The sequence below is a fragment of the Manis pentadactyla genome, chromosome X, assembly GCF_030020395.1.
Source record: "Manis pentadactyla isolate mManPen7 chromosome X, mManPen7.hap1, whole genome shotgun sequence".
In the NCBI taxonomy this organism is placed as follows: Eukaryota; Metazoa; Chordata; class Mammalia; order Pholidota; family Manidae; genus Manis; species Manis pentadactyla.
In genome coordinates, this window is record NC_080038.1 from 56,365,136 (window position 1) to 56,381,847 (window position 16,712).

General features: G+C 35.3%; 1 protein-coding gene across 6 annotated transcripts in view; it reads right to left on the bottom strand.

Moving 5' to 3' along the window:
- ASB12 (ankyrin repeat and SOCS box containing 12) overlaps positions 1 to 16,712 on the bottom strand; it is a 174,973-nt gene that overhangs the window by 19,437 nt on the left and 138,824 nt on the right. For 4 of the 6 annotated variants that reach the window (XM_057495622.1, XM_057495617.1, XM_057495619.1 and 1 more), the window contains one exon: positions 15,278 to 15,348. The exons of the other annotated variants lie outside the window; for them this stretch is intronic. The gene's annotated coding sequence lies outside the window, so the exon portion shown is untranslated. The remainder of the gene's footprint in view (positions 1 to 15,277; positions 15,349 to 16,712) is intronic. 6 annotated transcript variants of the gene reach the window in all.

Here is a 16,712-nt window from a genome sequence, read left to right on the forward strand (position 1 = left end):
CATCCCATGCTCCTGGCTAGGAAGAATTAATATCATCAAAATGGCCATCCTGCCCAAAGCAATATACAGATTTGATGCAATCCCTATCAAATTACCAGCAGCATTCTTCAATGAACTGGAACAAATAGTTCAAAAATTCATATGGAACTGCCAAGGACCCCGAATAGCCACAGCAATCCTGAGAAGGAAGAATAAAGTGGGGGGAATCTCGCTCCCCAACTTCAAGCTCTACTACAAAGCCACAGTAATCAAGACAATTTGGTACTGGCACAAGAACAGACCCACAGACCAGTGGAACAGAATGGAGACTCCAGACATTAACCCAAAGATATATGGCCAATTAATATACGATAAAGGGGCCATGGACATACATGGGGAAATGACAGTCTCTTCAACAGATGGTGCTGGAAAAACTGGACAGCTACATGTAAGAGAATGAAACTGGATCACTGTCTAACCCCATACACAAAAGTAAATTTGAAATGGATCAAAGACCTGAATGTAAGTCATGAAACCATAAAACTCTTAGAAAAAAACATAGGCAAAAATCTCATGGACATAAACATGAGTGACTTCTTCATGAACATATCTGCCCGGGCAAGGGAATCAAAGGCAAAAATGAACAATTGGGGCTATGTGAAGCTAAAAAGCTTCTGTACAGCAAAGGACACCATCAATAGAACAAAAAGGTATCCTACAGTATGGGAGAATATATTCATAAATGACAGATCCGATAAAGGATTGACATCCAAAATATATAAAGAGCTCACACACCTCAAAAACCAAAAAGAAAATAATCCAATTAAAAAATGGGGAGAGGAGCTGAATAGACAGTTCGCTAAAGAAGAAATCCAGATGACCAACAGGCACATGAAAAGATGCTCCACATCGCTAATCATCATAGAAATGCAAATTAAAACCACAATGAGATATCTGTAAGGATCGCCGTCATCGGAAAGTGAATCAACAACAAATGTTGGTGAGGTTTTGGAGAAAGGGGAACCCTCCTACACTGCTCGTGGGAATGTAAATTAGTTCAACCATTGTGGAAAGCAGTATGGAGGTTCTCAGAATGCTCAAAATAGAAATACCATTTGACCCAGGAATTCCTCTTCTAGGAATTTACCCTAAGAATGCAGCACTCCAGTTTGAAAAAGACAGATGCACCCCTATGTTTATCACTGCACTATTTACAATAGCCAAGATATGGAAAAACCTAAATGTCCATCAGTAGATGAATGGATAAAGAAGATGTGGTACATATACACAATGGAATATTACTCAGTCATATGAAAAAAACAGATCCTACCATTCGCAACATGGATGGAGCTAGGGGGTATTATGCTCAGTGAAATAAGCCAGGCAGAGAAAGACAAGTACCAAATGATTTCACTCATATGTGGAGTATAAGAACAAAGGAAAACTGAAGGAACAAAACAGCAGCAGAATCACAGAACTCAAGAATGGACTAATAGTTACCAAAGGGAAAGGGACTGGGGACGATTTGTGGGAAGGGAGGGACACGGGTGGGGAAAAGGAAAGGAGGCATTATGATTATCATGTATAGTGTGTGTGGGTTACGGGGAGGGCTGTACAAACACAGAGAAGGCAAGTAGTGATTTTACAGCATCTTACTACACTGATGAACAGTGACTGAGAAGTGGTATGTGGGGGGGACTTGGTGAAGGGGGGAGCCTAGTAAACATAATGTTCTTCATGTAATTGTAGATTAATGATACCAAGAAAGAAACATAGGAGAACACATCTGGGCAAACACAGGGTTGGAAAACTCAATGTAAGCCAATATGCATATGAGGAGATGCTAATGCTCACTGCCCATTAGAGAAATGCAAATTAAACCCCAGTGGAGTACTAAGAATTAATACATCTTGTAACACTAAGAATTAGAATATGGGCAGTAGGAAGTCATATTTGTCTGAAGGGAAATGGAAATTCATATAACCACTTTGGAGATGATGAAGCAGTTTGCTAAATTACTTCCTACCTGCAACAGAGCCCTCCAAGGCTCACTAAATTTAAAAAGGTTTAGTTGAATTTACTTGTTGACTAATAAGTCTCCGGGCACATGTAGAAGACAGGTTAGAAAGAAAGTAGTGTTGTACTATATATTAGTTCATGGCTTAAAGATAAATACAATTACAAAGTCATTTATATCAAACATCTGAATTTTCTATTTCCTGAAGTACTGAGAGTACCTATGGCCTAGAATAAAATATAATACTGCCTCCATGATTATTTATTAAATGAATGAGTGAATAAATAAAAAAAAAATAACTTTTATCTTTACTGAGTTTTTACCATGAATGACTGTTGGATATTGTCAAATGCTTTTTCTGCATCTACTGATATGATGATGTGAATTTTCTTTTTTAATGCCACTGTGATGGATTATATTAATTGATTTTAATTAGAGAATGAGCATTAAATGCCTAGAAAAACATCCCACTTGGTCATGGTATTAATTCATTTTATAACAGTTCATTTGATTTGCTCATACTTTCTTGTGGATGTTTTGTATGTTCATGATAGATATTGGTCTATAGTTTTCTTGCAATGTATTTGCCTAGTTTTGGTATTAGGGTAGCTGGCCTCATAGAAAGAGGTAGGAAGTATTCCCTCTGCTTCATTTTCTGGAAGAAGTTGTAGATAATTGGTATAATTTTTTCTTTAAGTGTTTGGTAGAACCCACCAGTGAACCTATCCAGCCCTGGTGATTTCTGTTTTAGAAGGGTATTAATTCTTGATTCAATTTCATTAACAAACACCTGCCTATTCAGACAGTGACAATTTTACTTCTTCCTTACAAATTTGGATGCCTTTTATTTCTTTTTCTTGTCTGATTACAGAGGCTTGGACTTCCAGTAAGATGTTGAATAAAAGTGGTGAGAGTGGGCATCCTTGTCTTGTTCCATGTTGTTAGCTGTGGGTTTGTACTATATGGCCTTTATTATGTTGGGGTATTTTCCCTCTATAACCACTTTGTTGACAGTTTGTATTGTGAATCGATGTTGATTTTTTCAAGTTCCTTTACAGCATCTATTGAGATAGTCATACAGTTTTTGAGTGATTTTTTACATTAGGGTACTTACAATAAAATGCATAATTAGCATACAGCTCAATGAGTTCTGATGTGTTATATACTCATGTAACATCATCGAGATCAAGATACATTCTCACTGATTTTCTCCCCTTCAGCTATTTCACCCATCCCTCAGTCCCAACTCATATGGCAACCACCAGTCTATTCTTCATGTCAACCCCTATTTCTTTTTGTTTCTTTGCTTGTTCATTTGTTTATTTTTGAACAATAAACTAGAGAATCAAAAGCAGATTAGAGGATTCAGAAGAATTGATCAGCAATTTATAAGACAGCATAATAGAAAGCTTTCAAACTGAATAGTAGAAAGAAAAAAGAATAAAAAGAAATGGATAGGTGAATGGGGCTACTGGGACAATACCGAATGTCCTAACATTTGCATTACAGGAGACCCAGAATAAGAGAGAAATGTGTGGAAAACTTTTGAAGAAATAATAGTTGAAAAATTCCTTAACCTGGTGAAAGAAACACATTCAGGATTGAGAACACAGAGACGTCCCCCCCAATCTCCCACAAAGGAATCCAAGGAGGTTCACACCAAGACACATAATAATTAAAATGTCAAAGATCAAAGACAAACATACAATCATAAAAGCAGGAACAGAAAAGCAACAAGTTATCTACAAGGGAAATCCCATAAGGCTATCAGCTGATCTTTCAGCAGAAACTCTACAGGCCAGAAGGGAGTAGCATGACCATTATCCTTTCTTTTGTTAATGTGGTATATCACATTGATTAATTTGTGGAAATTGAACCACACTCACATCCCTGGAATAAATCCCAGTCAGTCATGATGAGAGATCATTTTAATGTATTTTTGAATTTAGTTTGCCTATATTTTGTTGAGGATTTTCACATATATGTTCAACAGGGATATTGGTCTATAATTTTTTAGTGTATTTGTTTTGGTATCAGGATAATACTGGTCCCACAAGTATCCCTTTTACTTCTATTTTTAAAAAAAGTTGAGAAGGATTGGTATTAGCTTTTCCTTCCATATTTATAGCATTCACCTATGAAGTCATATGGTCCTGGAATTTTATTTATTCAAAGATTTTGATTACTGATTCAGTTTCATTACTAGTAACTGGTCAGTTCAGGTTTTATTTTTTGTTGATTTTTTAAATTGAAATATAGTTGATATGCAACATTATATTGGTTTCAAGTATACAACAGTCATTCAATAGTTATATACATTTTTAAATCTTCACTTCAACTACAGTAGTTACTGTCTGTCAACACAGAAGGATGTTACAGAACTATTAACTACATTCTTTATGCTGCACTTAAATCCCCATGACTAATTTATATTATGATTGAGATTTTGTGCCTCTTTATCCCCTTCACCTACTTTTCCCAGCCACCCCAACAACCCCACCATGGTAAATCAAGAACAAGATAAGGATGCCCACTTTACCAGTATTATTCAACATAGTTCTAGAAGTCCTAGCCATGGCAATAAGACAACAAAAAAGAGATACAGGGCAACCAAATTGGTAAGAAAGAAGTAAAACTTTCACTATTTGCAGATGACCTGATACTATATGTAGAAAACTCTAAAGACTCCATCTAATAACTGGATTCAGCAATGCTGCAGGATACAAAATCAGAATACAGAAATCAGTTGCATTCCTATATACTAACAATGACCTAACAGAAAGAGAATTCAGGAAAACAACTCTATTTACAATTGCATCAAAAATAATAAAATATGTCTGAACAAAACTAACCAAGGAGGTGAAAGACCAATTGAAAACTGTAAGATACTGATGAAAGAAACTGAAGAAGACACAAATCAATGGAAATCTGTTGCATGCTGATAGATAGGAATAATTAACATTGTCAAAATTGCCATGCTGCTTAACATCATTTACAGGTTCAGTGCAATCCCTATCATACTACCAATGGCATTTTTCAATGAACTAGAGAAAATAATCCTAAAATTTATATAGAATCACAAAAGATCCCAAATAGCCAAAGAATCTTGAGAAAGAAGAACAAAGCTCAGGGAATCACTCTCCCTGACTTCAAACTGTATTACCAAGCTACAGTAATCAAAACAATATGGTACTGACACAAGAACAGACCCATAGATCAATGGAATAGAATAGAAAGCCATGAAGTAAATCCATGTATATAGGGCAAATTAATATACGACAAAAGAGCCATGAATACACAATGGATAAAAGACAGTCTCTTCAATAAATGTGTTGGGAAAACTGGACAAGTACATGCAAGAAAATGAAACTATATTACTGCCTAACTCCATACACAAAAGTAAACTTGAAATGCACTAAAGACTTAAATATAAGACATGAAACCTTAATACTCTTAGAAGAAAACATAGGCAAATATCTCTTGAACATAAACATGAGCAATTATTTTCTACACGTTTCCCCAGGCAAGGGGATGAAAAGCAAAATGAACAAGTTGAACTACATTAAACTAAAAAGCTTCTACAAAGGACACCTATAAAGTACACCACCAACAAAACAAAAAGGCAACCTACAGTATGGGAGAATATATTCATAAATGACTTATCTGATTAGGTGCTGCAGTCGGGGACTGTGAAAATGAGAAACCGAGTCAGAATGACATTTTATGCAGAGGGCTTAGACTTCCTTGGAGGCTAAGCACTGAGTCAGTGCTCCCCTGTGCTTTTATTAGGTTACAGCAAGCAAAAAGACAGGTATCAATCAATGATTATAGGATGAGTTTCTTCATCAAGCTAAACAATTGCAGGCTAATTATTTCTTAAAGTTTCTTTTATGTTTTGTCAAGTCATCCTGCCATGTGAGTCCCACGGTGTGTTCCTTATCTGGGTTTTCCTTGGAAAGAATCACTAGAACTGCTCATGACTTGCACCAGATTCCAAAGATGAAACACATCGTTCTATTCTCTAAGATTAGTTTCGGCTACAAATCATACTGTTCTTTCTCTTAGATTAGTTCGACTATAGATTAAGCTTAAGCAGGAACCAAATTACATCCAAAATATATAAAGAACTCATATGACTCGACACTAAAAATAAACCCCAAATAACCTGATTAATAAATGGACAGAGGACCTAAATAGGCATTTCCTGAAGGAAAACATGAAGATGTCCTACAGGCACATGAAAAAAATGCTGCACATCATTAATCATCAGGGAAATGCAAATCAAAACCACAATGACATATCACCTCACAACATTCAGAATGGCCACTATCCAAAAGACAAGAAATAACAAGTGTTGGAGAGGATATGGAGAAAAGGGAACCCTCCTACACTGTTATTTGTAATGTAAATTGTTGCAGCTAATATGGAAAGCAGTATGGTGATTCCTCCACAAACTAAAAATAGAAATACCATGTGACCCAGTAGCTCCACTTCTAGAAATTTATCCAAAGAAAACAAAATCTCTAATTCAATTAGATATATGTGTGCCTATGTTTATTGCTGCATTATTTACAATAGCCAAGATATGGAAGCAAAAAAAGTATCCATCAATAGATGAATGGACAAATAATTTGTGGTACACATATGGAATGGAATATTATTCAGCCATAAAAAGGAAATCCTGCCATTTGGACACTATGGATGAACATAGAGGGCATTATGTTAAGTGAAATAAGCTAGTCAGAGAAAGACACATATCATATGATTGTACTTATATGTGGAATCTAAAAACAAAACAAATTAAAATGAACAAAACAGCAGTAGACTCATAGACACATTTTCTATTTCTTCCTGATTCAGTCTTAGAAAAATTTATCCATTTCTTTAAGATTGCCTGATTTGTTGGCATGTAATTTTCAGAGAATTCTCTTACAATTCTACAAATTTCTGTAGTGCCAGCTGCAACTTCTCTTTTATTTCTGATTTTGTTTGAGTCCTCTCTCATTTTTCTTGGTGAGTCTGGCTAAAGGTTTATCAGTCATTTATCTTTTCAAAGAACCTGCTCTTACTTTCATTATTTTTCCATATTTTTTTCCTGTCTTAATTTCATTTATTTCTGCTCTGGTCTTTATTATGTCTTTCCTTCTATAAACTTTTTGCTTTGTTCTTCTTTTTCTAGTTCCTTTAGTTGTTAGGAAAGATTGTTCATTTGAGATTGTTCTTGTTTCTTGAGGTAAGCCTGTATCACTATAAATTCTCAGAAGTGCTGTTGCTGCATCTCACAGATTTTGAACCACTGCTTTTCTGTTTATGTTTGTGTCCATGTATTTCCTTATTTCCTTTTCAATTTGTTCATTAATGAATTGGTTGTTTATTAGCACATTGTTAAGCCTTCATGTGTTTGTGTTTTCCCCAGATTTTCTTTTGTGCTTGATTTCTAGTTTCATACTGTTGTGGTCAGAGAAGATGCTTGATATGATTTCAGTCTTCTTAAATATATTGAGACTTGTTTCATGATCTAACGTGTTTACCCTAGAGGCCGTTACATTTGCACTTGAGAAGAATATGTACTCTGCTGATTTTGGATGAAATATTCTGTGTATATCTGTTAAGTCCATCTGGCCTAATGTGTTATTCAATGCCACTGTTTCCTTGTGATTTTCTGTCTGGATGATCTCTTGCTGTCGGTGGGGTGTTAACATCCCTACTATTATCATATTATTGTTAATTCCTCCCCTTATGTCTATTAGTATTTGCCTTACATATATATAGCTTCTCCTATATTAGGTGCATAGGTATTTTACAGTTGTTATATCTTCCTGTTGGATGGATCCCTTTATCATTATGTAATATCCTTCTTTGTCTCTTGTTACCTTTTTTTGGAAGTCTATTTTGTCTGATATAAGTATTGCTACTCTATTCAAACATTCTAAAATACTGCTTTTTTATTATTCACCCCTCCACATTTTATGTATACAGTGTCATAATTTACATCTTTCTGTGTATCCCTTGACTAATTTCATGTATATAATTGATTTTACTTTTTCCTTTTGAACTTTATATCAGCTTTGCAAATATTAGTTTGTTACCTTTACTGTATGTTTGTTTTTGCCAATGAATTTTTTTTCCTTTCCTATTTTTCTTACTCTTACTTATGGTATTTTCTACTTAAAAGGTTGCTTGAACATTTCTTGTAAGGTCAGTTTAGTGTTGATGAATTCTTTTAATATTTGTTTATCATAGAAAATCTTTATCTTTCCTTCAATTTTGAATGATAACATTGCAAGGTAGAGGATTCTTCTTGTAGAGTTTTTCCTTTGAGCACTTTATATATATCATGCCACTCCTTTCTGGCCTGTAAGGTTTCTATGGAAAAATCAGCAGATAGCTCTCTGGGATTTCCCTTGTATGTAACTATCTGCTTTTCTCATGCTGCTTTTAAGATTATTTTTAACCTTTGACATTTTAACTACTGTGTTTCTTGGTGTGGACTTCCTTGGATTTATTTTGCTTGGGACTTTCTGTGACTCCTGGATCTGGATGTTTGTTTCCCTCCCCACATTCAGGAAGTTTTCAGCTATTATATCTTCAAATGGGTTTTCTGTCTCTTTGTCAGTCTCTTCTTCTTCTGGGACTCCTGTTATGTGAATATTGTTTCATTTGAAGTTGTCACAGAGATCTCTTACCATCTTCTCATTTTAAAAATTATTTTTTCTTTTTGTTGCACAGCTTGATTGTATTCTACCTCCCAATCTTCCAGATCACTGATCCATTCTTCTGTATCCTCTAATCTGCTGTTGATTCCCTCTAGTGCATTCTTCATTTGAGTTAGTGTTCTTCAACTTTGATTGGTACTTAAAAATATATATTTTCTATGTCTTTGTTGAGTCCTTCCTGAGTTCATCCATTCTTCTCTTCAGTCTGCTGAGCATCTTTATGACCATTACTTTGAACTCTTTATCAGATTGCTTATTGATATTTCATTTAGTAATTTTCTGGTGTTTTATCTTGTTCTTTCTTTTGGAACATATTCCTCTGTCCCCTCATTTTCTCTGTGTTTGTTTCTACGTATTAGATAGGTCAGCTATGTCTCCAGGTTTTGAAAGCAGTGGCCGTATATAGTAGGAGTTCTTTGGTGCCCAGAAGCACAATACTCTGTTCTCACCAGAACCAAGATATTTGCTGTGTGGGTCATGTATACACTTCTGTTGTGGCTGAACCAGAACAGCTGCCAGTGAGATGGTGGGCAAGGCCATCCTTCTGCCAGGCTGTCAGCAATGTCCAAAGGAACAACTGTGATTGCACTAGTTTGCAAGGCTCATTCCAGGTGCACCTGGTTGAAAGACTTGGCACAGCTACTGCCAGTATGCTTGCTGGTGGGGTCAGCCCTCAGCCTGGCTAATGGCATATGTGGCCATTGATACAGTACTTGAATTCCTCTCTTTCTTAGGGTGTTAGTTGCTTTCTTGGGGTGCTTCCTGGACTGGTCATATTGGGTGGGGTATGTCTGCAGGGGAATTATGGGGCTAGGTGTGCTGGCACAGTAAGTGGAGAGTGTCAGAACTGGCTCCAAGCATCTGGCAAGATAGGCTAAAGAAGAATTTGAAAAATGGCATCCACAGCCTCTCCTCCCATGGAGAGAGCCCCAGCAGGTCCCTGCCACTGTAGCAAAAATCCCAGAGTTATTCGATAAGTCTTCTTTCAAACTGCTGCCTTTGTGTTAGGTCTCAGACTGATTGACATGGCACACTGGTCCTCCAAGAGTAGTCATTTTGCCTCCCAAAGTCCTCCAGCTCTTCATGGCATTAAGTCCTTCTGGTTTGCAAAGCCAGATGTTATGGGGCTTGTCTTACCAGTGCACAGCCACAGGGAAAAGTATGCTGGGTTTTGGGGAGCTTATCCCCTCCCCCAGCTGCTCCCCACTTCTTCACCTTTATGGGTTGGGATAGGGGGGTTTGGAATATGATCTGTAATGGCTTTGCCCTTTACTCTTCTCAATGTGGCCTACTCTTTTTCATTAGCTGTGGGAGGTCTGTTCTGCCTTGTCTTCAGGTTATTTTCAAAGTTGTGTTACATGTAGTTGCTGCCTCAATGTGTACATGGGAATAGGTTATCACAGTGACCTCCTCTCCCACCATATTCCGGGAATCCTGTCCATTTTTCAGTGGGATTGTTTTTTACTATTGGGTTGTATTGAGTTGTATGAGTTACTTATGTAATTTGGTTATTATCCCTTATCAGATATAAGGTTTGTGTATATTTTCTCCCATTCCATAGGTTTGTTGATTGTTTCTTTTGCTGAGTGGAAGCTTTTGAGTTTGATGTGATCTCACTTGCTGATTTTTGCTTGTGTTGCTTGTGCTTTAAAGGTGTCACATTAAAAAAAATTGCCAAGACCAGTGTCATGGATATTTTCCATGTTTTCTTCTAGGAGTTTTGCAGTTTCAGCTCTTACTTTTAAGTACTTAATCCATTTCAAATTAAGTTTTGAGTGGCATAAGATAGGAATCCAATTTCATTCTTTGTGTGTGAATATTTAATTTTCCCAGTGCTGTTTATTGAAGAGACAAACCTTTCCACATTAGAACTTCTTGGTGCCTTTGTCAAAAACTGAATATATATGTACGTTTTTATTTCTGGACTTCTATTCTGTACCATTGGTCTCTGTGTCTGTTTTTATGTCAGTGCCATACTGTTTAGATTAGTATAGCTTTGTAATATAGTTTGAAGTCAGGAAGTGTGATGCTTCTAGCTTTGTTCATTTTCAAGATTACTTTGTCTGTTTGGGACATTTTGTGGTTCCATTCCATTTAGAACGTTTTTTTCTATTCACATGAAAGATGCCATTGGAATTTTGATAGGGAGTGCATTGAATCTGTATGTGGCTTTACATAATGAACATTTTAAATAGTATTATCTCTTCTAGTCCATGACCATGGGATTCACGGAAGGGAGGAACTAGCCCCACTCACCATGTGGCTGAACCTTGCACTATAGGTTGGTTCCTTGCACTTGTGCAGTTACAGAGGACTGGACTGGGTGTCAGAGTACACCCTGGTTGTTTCTATTGGGTTTGGGGGCATGGAACCAGGAGGGACTCAGGAGGTTGGCATCTGTGAATGCAATTATGTGTGGGGTGAAAACTGGTGAAATCTGAAGGGAGTCCACAGTGACTGTGTTGGCTGATGATTTCTTCAGTGGCAAAAGCTGTTTGGGTCCTCTGCAGAACAGTTCCGGGAATTGTGGTCATTCCAACTGCACAGCTGATACCAGTATACCCTGCTCTTCTAGTTTCTTGCTGCTTCTATGTCTCAGCTTTGCTGGTCTCTTGGTGGGATGAAGCTGAAGTGAGTCCTTTGTGTATAGCCCCAAATGGCTGACACTGGTCACTTACTCCCCTCTCCCTTTCCAGGTGAAAGGATCTCTTTCTAGCTGGGAAGTTCCCTCTTGGTACTGAGCGGTGCCAGCCTGGGGAATGAAATTTTGCAGGCAAAGTGAAGCTGTTCTTCCTTTTTTGTGTGTTTATTCTCAGGTTTTGTGTTCCACTGTGCTTCTGAAGTTTCTTAAGTGGACTCCTGTGCTCTCACAGAGCTCTTTTTGTTCATGGATAACTATTTAATTGTTGATCTTTGTTGGGAGATGGGCCTGGGGTCTTCTACTTTGCCATCTTGGTGATGTCACTCTCCATTCAATAGAAAGATGATTTGTATTATTTTGAAATTGTTGTATCTTATGGCTCTGAATGGTCTTAGTGAATGCTCCATGTGAGCTTGAGAATATTTTTTTTCTGTTGTTAGATGAAGTTTTCAATGGATATCAATTAGATCTAGTTGACTGATGGTTTTGTTCAGTTCAAGCATGTCCTTACTAATTTACTGTCTCCTGGATCTGTCAAGTACTGATAGAGGAGAGTTGAAGTCTCCAACTGTAATAGTGGATTTATCTATTTATATTTTCAGTTCTCTTAGTCTTTGTGTCATGTATTTATCACTATATTGTTAGGCACATATACACATTAGGAACTCTTATGTATTATTTGAGAATTGACCTTTTCATCATTATGTCCTTCCCTCCTTATCCTTGATAAATTTCTCTGCTGTGAAGAATGCTTTTTATTAATATAGCTTCTTCAGTTTTTTTATTAGTTAGCATAAGGTGACATTCATTGTGATTTTGATTTGCATTTCCCTAATGATTAGTGATTTAAGCATCTTTTCATATACTTATTGTCATTTACATATCTTCTTTAGAGAAATGTCTATTCAAGTCCTTGGCACATTTTTAATCAGGTTGCTTTTGTTGTTCTTGGGTTGTAGGATTTCCTTAACATTTAAAGTATTAATCCCTTATTAGATATATGATCTGCAAATATTTTCTCCCATTCCATGTTTTGACTTTTCATTCTGTTGATAGGTTTTTGATAAACAAACATTTTTAATTTTGGTGAAGTCCAATTTGTTTATTCTTTTGGTGTCATATACAAGAAATTGTCAAATCCAATATCATGGAACTTTCCCCCTATATTTTCCAATATGATTATTTTGCACAAGGATATGCAGTTTTCCCAGTACCACCTGCTGAAAAGACTGTCCTTTCTCTACTGAATTGTCTTTGCACTATTGTTGAGAATTATTTGACTGTATATATGAGAGTTTATTTTTGGATACTCTATTCTATTCCATTGGTATATATGTCTATCTTTATGAAAGTACCACATTGTTTTTATTACTGTAGATTTCTAGAAGCTATGAAATCAGGAAGTATGAGATCTCCAGCTTTGTTCTTCTTTCTCAAGATGGTTTCATCTATTCAGGTTCCTCAAAATTCCATATGAATTTTTGGATGGATTTTTCCCTTTTTGAAAAAAATTGCCTCTGGCATTTTGATAGGGATTGCAATGAATCTCATAGGTTACTTTCAGTAGGATTGACATTTCACAAAATCAGTTCTTCCAATTCGTGAATATGAATGTCTTTTCCACTAGTGTCTTATTTAATTTCTTTCAATTTTTTCAGTTTTCAGTGTTTCCTTGACTTTCTTGGTTAAATGTACTCCTAGGTATTTTTTTATTGTACGTGCTCTTATAACTGGAATTTATTTCTTAATTTCCTTTTCAAAATGTACATTGTTCATATAGAAATGCATTTTTACTCATTGATTTTGTATCCTGCAACCTTGCTGAGTTCACTTATTATTTTTAACACTATATTTTATACTTTATCTATTTTATATCGTTATGTCTTCAAACATAGATAGCAGAGATGTTTTTACCTCTTCCTTTCCAATTTGGGTCCCTTTTATTTCCTTTTCTTGACTAATTGCTCTGGGTATGACTTCCAGTACTATGTTCAGTAGAAATGACATAAGCAGGCATCATTGTCTCATTTCTGACTTCAGAGGAAAAGTTTTCACATTGGGTATGTTTGCTATGGATTTTTCATATACGGTCTCTGTGTTAGGATAGTTTCCTATTTTAAAAATATTGAGGTACATAGAATAAAATGCACAAACCTTAGTGTATAGCTTAATGATTTTGACATGCATATACACTCATGTTATTATTGTCCAGATCAAGATATCAAATATTCTCACTAAAATATTTCCCCTTCACCTACTTCACCCATTAGCCATCCCCTATGACTACCACCAGTCTGCTTTCTGTGACTATGAGTTTATTTCTGTTCTGCTTTGATTTTTAGATTCCACATATAACTGAAATCATATGGAATTTGCCTATCCCTATTTGGCTTTTTTCAGTCAGCATAATACACTCTACATCTATCCATGTTGTCACAAATGGCAAGATTTCACTCTTTTTTATGGCTGAGTAATATTTCATTGCATGCATTCATCTATCAAGGGACATTTGGGTTGCTTCCATATTTTGGATATTGTAAATAATGCCACAATAAACACAGGAAGTGAATATATCTTTTGAAATGAGTAATTTTGATTTTTTGGGGTAAATTCCCAGAAGTGAAATTGCTGGGTCATATGGTATTTTTTGTTTGTTTGTTTTGTGAGAAACCTCCATACTGCTTTCCATAGTAGCTACACCAATTTGCAATCCTGATAGCAAGTTTTTCTTAACTCTTAAACTTGTCCACACTGAGTCTCCAATAATTCTTCAATTAAATTTTTTTTCCTACCTAATATTGGTTTCCATGGAGGTTTTTGCCTGTTGCTTTCTGCTCTGGTAAATTGAGATTCTTCTGTATTTGCCTGTCTTTCCAATTTTGCAGGGAGTAGTTTGCCCTATGAACTCAGTTCTCTGATGTATCTAAGAAAAGTTCATTTTCAGTTTGTTTAGCTCTTTTATTGCTTTATGGATGGAAATGTTGAGTTCCAAGCTCCTTACATGCTAGACTAGAAACAGAAAGTCCTTCAATGTTTATATTTGTTGTTGGTCTCTGCTGAACCATTTTTTAATGGAAATATAGTTGACATACAATATTACATTGGTTTCAGATGCATGACATAGTGATTTGTTAATTATACACATTACTAAATACTCACCATCGTAAGTGCAGCTACTATATTATCATACCAAGATATTGCAATATTATTTATATTCTCTATGCTGTACTTCCACTCCTGTTACTAATTTCTTTTATAATTTGAAGTTTAAGCAAAGTCAAAGTTAGTAGAAGGAAATACTAAAGATCAGACTAGAAATAAATGAAATAGAGACTAACAAATAATACAAAACATCAATGAAACTAAGAGCTGGTTCTTTGAAAATATAAACAAAATTGATAAGCATTTAGCTAGAGTCATTAAGAAAAACAGAGGACTCAAAATCAGAAATGAAAGAGAAATTACAACCAGCAGCACAGAAACACAATTATGAGATTATGACAAATTATATAAATTGGACAATAAATTGGACAACTTAGAAAAAGTGATAAATTACTAGAAACATACAATCTTCCAAGACTGAACCAGGAATAGAAAATCTGAACAGACTGATTACTAGTAATAAAATTGAATCAGTAATCAAAACACTCCCAACAAACAAAATTCCATTACTACATGGCTTCATAAGTGAATTCTACCAAATATTTAAAGAAGAGTGGATACCTATCCTACTCAAACTATCCCAAAAAAACTGATGAGGAAGGAAAGCTTCCAAATTCATTCTATGAGGCCAGCATCACCCTGTTACCAAAACAAGACACACTACAAAAATTACAGACCAATATCTGTTATGAACTTTGATGCAAAAATCCTCAACAAAATATTAGCAAAAATTCAAAAAAATACATAAAAAAGATCACTCACCACAATCAAGTAGGATTTCTCCCAGGGATACAAGGATGGTTCAATATCCATAAATCAATCAATGTGATACACTGCATTAACAAAAAGGATAAAAACTTTCAATGTTTCAAAATTTCCTTTGAAATTTCCTCTTTGTCCTATTATTTGTAAGTGTGCTGTTTAGCATCAAAATGTTTAGAGATTTTTTTTATTATTGTCTTTATACTACTGATTTCTAGTTTGATTATACTGTGGTCAGAACACACACTTTGTATGGTTACAATTCATTTAAATTTGTTAAGGTTTGTTTTATGGCCCAGTATATGGTCTCTTTACATGTTGTCAGAACTTGGAAAGAATATTTTGCTGTTGCTGGGTGGAGTGCTCAATATGTCAGCTAGTTCCTGTTGGTTGATTGTATTTTTCAGTTCTATATCCTTGATAATTTTCTGTCTAGTGTTCTATCAATTGCTGAGAGGTGGAGTTGGAGTCCCCAGCTATAAGTTCGGGTTTCTCTCTTTTTTCACATCTATTCAGTTTTTATGTATTTTCAGGTTCTATTGTTTCCTTTGTACATAATTAGGACCATTATGTCTTTCTTATGGATTGATCCTATAATCATTATTATATCTCTATTTATAATTTTGTTATAAATTGTACTACACTAGATGTCAGTATAGTATTTTTATTTATAAAAATGTTTTTCCATCCTTTTACTTTGATCTACCTATGTTGTTGAATTTGAAGGGAGTTCCTTATATGCTATAGTATTGTTGTGTTTTTTAAACCACTTTGACAATATCTGTCTTTTGATTGGTGTAATTAGACTACTTACATTTAAGGTAATTGTTGATATATTAGGGCTAAAGTTGGCCATTTAAAAATATTTTGTTTGTTCCCTTTGGTTCTTGTTCTTGCCTTCCTGTGGATTACTTGAACATTTTCAGGATTCCATCTTTATTTATAATATTTATGAGTGTATCGCTTTGTATAGCTTAGTAGTGGTGGATCTGGGTATTAAAATATATCTATGTGACTTAACACAGCCTATCAATATTAACATTTTGCCATTTCTGTGAAGTGTATAAACGTTACTTCCACTTAGGTTCCTTTACCCTTCCACTTTTTAAAACTGCACTGTCATGGTATCAGATTGTGCTATAATTTTTCTTTCAATTGCCAAATATAATTTATAAGACCCATGAGGAGTAGTTTACTGTATATACCCATAATTCTGCTTTCTATTGTTCATTCTTCCTCTTGACATTACAATATTTGTTTTTATTATTTCATTTCTGTTGAAGAACTTCGTTTAGCCAATCTTTAACATTAGGTCTGCAAGCAAGAAATTCTTCTATTTTTCCTTTTTGTGAGGATGCCTTTTTCCTCTGCAATCCTGATGTGCAGCTGATAGTTCATTTGCCTTAAGAAGTTGAAAAAGTCCTAGTTTTTTCTG